Genomic DNA, 4,676 nt, shown 5'->3' with positions numbered 1-4,676 from the left:
GGGTAGTGAGGTGGTGGATCTGGTGTAGGTGGCTGGTGGGTAGGGTTCTGGTGTGGGTGGTGATACGGTTGGTGGGGTTGGGTGTGGGTTAGGTGACTTGGTGAGTTGCTGGTTGTGTGAGGTTGGGGTAAGTGGTGTGGGCTGACGGCTTGCGGTGGTACAGCGTGGCGGTGGCCTTTTTTTTTGTTTTTTTTAAAGCATTTTCCGACGGAAATTCCGTCGGGCATTTACGACGGAATTCAATTCCGTCGCAATTTTACGAGGGACTTTGCCGTGCTTGAAAATGCTCTCGGTGGACTGAAATCCGTCGGAAATTCCGTCGGAAAACCCATTTACGACGGAAATTCCGTCGGAAAAGGGTGTTTTTCCGACAACAACTTTTCCGACAACTTGTTACGACAGAATTCCGTCGCAAATGGGTTTTCCGACGGAAAACAAGGTGTTTCCAACGAAAAATTTCCGCCGCAATCAACCTGTTTTCTAGTAGTGACTATTTGACTAGCCCAAAGATCATTTATCATAATCTAGCAACAGACAATGATGACGACCCAAAAGAACGAACTTATTATCTCCATAATAGTGATCCTTAATATATCTAGTAATTGAACTTATCAAAAACATTATTCCTTCAATCTCCCATTTGTCTGAGACAAGTGCGCAATATTCAAATTCCTTAAGTTAATGTGTGTCGATTTGATAATATGATTGCATCTCATGTCATGATCATATTAATCTACAAATATTTTCTTGAAATCTGATTTAGTATTACAAAACAAATGATTACTATGTAATCCATTTGAGCACGACCATGCATTTTCTGAATTCTCCGTCTTTAAGGGGCCAAGACACATTCCTAATTAAATAGGTAGATGTAAGGAGGGTGTGCCCATCGTAGGGGATCCTTCTCCTTATATGCCCATGACCATTTAAAAGCCCAGGACTTTACACTTTTTAGGGTGTGTTAGGATTTGAAATCCTGACTATTTGGGAGACCTTTGAATTAGAGTTGATCGTATCATTATGCTTTTTTGTAAGAAACTAGTAAGGAGTCACCAATGAGTTTTAGGAAAACTCATAAACCTCGTTCATGCCTTTTTCCCAAGTAGGGTTCAAGGGATATTTAGCATGAATCATAAGTTTAACTCATGCCCAAATTGGTCTACGTGTACCAGAAATGAGTTCGGGAGCGAGGATACTAAAATAACGTTCCTTTTAGGGAGGAATCGCTATTCTAGCCCTAGTGCGGTCTCTACTAGCGTTTCCTTTTTCACAATTTCATTAACAAACAATATATGCAACGTGATACCTAAAAGCTATGTTAGTTGATTTTATTTACAAGCATTCAATCACGTAGGAATTACATTGCAAAGTCGTTAATCTTTATTTAATTAATATTCGTGAAAAGAACGATAAATAAACAATATTCGCCTTGTCTTAAGTGATCAAACAACAATTAATTATTCAATTCTATTCTTTATTTAACACAAGATACTATGTGAAATTAATTAATTAAAAGTTTGTTTAAAGTGGTCAAAAACACTAATTAATCATTTAAAGTTTGTTTAAACAATAAAAGAAAAGGTGATTGATCTAAGTTCTCGGGAATTTACCACTTTTCCTTGCTAAATCTTCGTTTAGAACACTTATGGACTCCTTGTTCGGGAACCTCCACCATAGTAACAAGTAATAAAGGGGTGAGTGTTTAGGACAAGAGGATTGAGAGTACACAAGTTCACAAAGTTTCTGCCATAGTTTCGGGTTAATTTTTGTCTTTAAGCCTCGTATTAAGCCTCTATTTATAGGGAATGGCTGCGTTTAGGGTTTCGAGTATTCTGCTGCAGCAGGTGTCGCGCGCATCTGAATAGGTTGCTCGCGATTTTCCAGCACAAGTGATTTGGATGCGCTGCTACAGGCAGCGCAATTGAATGTCTTGCGCGCGGTAATATGGTAAGATTCGATTTTATATTTTTATGAAATTCTGAATCTTCCGCAAGCACATCACTAGAGGTTGCGCTGGGTGTCATGCGCAACCTTGTGAGTTGCGCGCGCCAGACCAACGCGACTTATTGAGATGCACACAGATTTTTCTGCGCTAGCTTTAATTTTTAACCTAGGCGCCTCTAAATCCGTCAAAATTAGGTTTTAACCTCGAGATTAAGCAATTATGATCAGGCTTAGTTAATTTGGACCTTAATTCATTTTGTTTTGGGTTAGGCTAGTCATTTTTGCATTCTTGTGACTTAATCAGTTGTCCATAAGTATTCTTCACGTTGATCCAACACAAATTAAGATGGTTTTATTTATCGTCATAACACATCCTGTCGGGACAGAAGGCCAAAAGTAGATGTCTACAGTTAGCCCCTACTTTGATCGAGTCTAGAATAGACGAGGATCAAAGTAGCCAAGACAATAAATCCGAGACTCATTCTGCAAAGTTCCCTAAGAATAGAGAATCTTTCAGTAGTGTTAAGGATGTCGAAACAATCCTTGATTCGCTAAGTGTTTGAGACAAGTAGTTATTAAGGCTAGAGAAAGAATTTTCTAGTCTTAACTCGCTAAAGAATCTAGATTGATCCTTTGCAAGTGTAGAACGCTTTTACAAGTAAAGGTTGTCCTAAGTGATGTCACATCATGAGAAGATATCGGTTTAAAAAAGAGTAAAAAGGATGATATCCTCACAATTATGGCATTGTTGATCTAAAGTCCCTCAATATGTCATTTAAACTTTAGTCCATGATTTTAACAAGTTAAAAGATAATAAAAGAGAGGTGTTTCGGCGTTTGTAGCCTAACACGTGAATAGAGGTTTTGACACTCGCTTGTAAAAATGCAGTATTTGGGGTCCACAAGATAGAAATACATGTCTCAGGACTAGAGGCATATATCCAAATTAGGGGTGAGCATGGGACGGGTACCCATACCGTTAGTACTAACGGTTCGGGTACTCGATAACCAAAATCCCTAAAAGTGATATCCATAACCCGAACCGATAAGTTTGGGTACCCAGATTATCGGATCGGTTATCGGGTACCTTATAAGATATCCAATAATGATACTTAAACTTAATTATGTAGTTATTATGATATAATTTACCACTAATTAACAACAATATCATATGATTTTGACCAAATTATTAATAATATTACTAATCATTGATATTATAAAGTAATTATGAAGTAAAGTAAGAGTTTAGATTTTAAAAAAATAGATTTAAGTAGGGAAATCAAGCAAAAAAATGCTTATTGGATCTGGTAATAAAAAAATGATTTTAATAGATTTTAAAAATGATACCCAATAACCATACCCGGTAATAAATTATCGGAACGGGTACCCGAACCGTTATGGTTATCGGATCTGGTACCCTAATTTTCGGAACGGTTACGGATCGGTTTTTGAGTTTTCGGTTTTTCGGCTAGTTTTGCTCAGCCTTAATCCAAATCCAGTGAGAGAGAAGAAAATTGGCAACTTTCTCAACAGTTTTGTCTACAAGATGAAAACACGTGTCTTAGAACCAGGGGCACGTGTCTAAAATAGGTGTGACTTCGGCATGTCGCTCTTTATACAGGGGGTGGACGGACACCATAACTGTCTGATAAGCCAGTAAGCTCTCTAACTACCGTATTTGCTTCCAATCGAGAAGTGTCTGTTCTCGAAGGTTCGACGCGCCAATCGACTCGTTTTAGCTAACACCAAAAGAAAGAAAAGAAGTTCTACCGTTTTCGTTACGGGAGGTAGATCACGTTGTTGGGGAAGAGGTGAAATTTCACGCAACACCTACGCCATACAATTTTATGCTGTACGATATGCCAATCTTTTTGTTGTGGACGCCAAAAAGAAAGAAAAGAACGTGACATTTCTGAAGTCTACACAGTACAATGACAACCCTGTCTATGGGAGCTTTTACGTAAAGCACCACTACGGAACGTTTTAAGACACGCTCACGAAAAACGTCCAAAACGTATGCTTAAGGGAGGAACAAAGCACGGTGTACATGCAGGATGATGCAAAAAACTATCAAAGAAGAAAAGAAACTACTGGATGAAAAGCAATTAAAAGGATTTTGATGATTTATGTGTTATTACATCTAACAACGCACAAAATCGTTGGAAATTTTTTAAAACGGATCAAAATATGAGAACTGGTCTTTTAAGTGACCAGTATCCGCACACAACTCAGTGGGTTGCGCTGGCTAGGCGTGCGTGTAGACACCTGATTGTGTCTCCCCAAAAACCAAACCCAGTGATGAATATCTTTCACGTCGTTGATTGTTGAACAAGGTGAAAATGTGAAAATTCTTATGATACGGTTGTTTTAATAAAAACACTTCTTTCTGTTTTTGAAAATATTTCTTTTCGTACTCTATTTATGGAAAATGTCCAGTCCAGTTTATTTTGGTCCATGATAAGGGTCCAATAATGTTGTATTTGTATTGGGCTCGGAAAGAGCTTTCCAACGATATATTATAAGCGTAATTCCGATGAATAATGAGGAAGTTATGGCCAAAATACTTAATTAGGCTTGAAATGAGTTTTATATACGGCCCAATGATCAAGTGGAGGGTGGTAGGGAATATTTCAAGCATCCTACACTTGAGCCCCACTGTGATCATACACTTAAGTATGGTGGCGTCCAAAGGGAAGGAAGCTAGAGCAAAGGAGTCGCCAACAAGTTTTAGGA

Source organism: Chenopodium album, chromosome 11, assembly GCF_948465745.1.
Source record: "Chenopodium album chromosome 11, dcCheAlbu1.1, whole genome shotgun sequence".
Lineage (NCBI taxonomy): Eukaryota > Viridiplantae > Streptophyta > Magnoliopsida > Caryophyllales > Amaranthaceae > Chenopodium > Chenopodium album.
The sequence above is the reverse complement of the archived record's forward strand: the minus strand, read 5'-3'. Positions refer to the sequence as shown.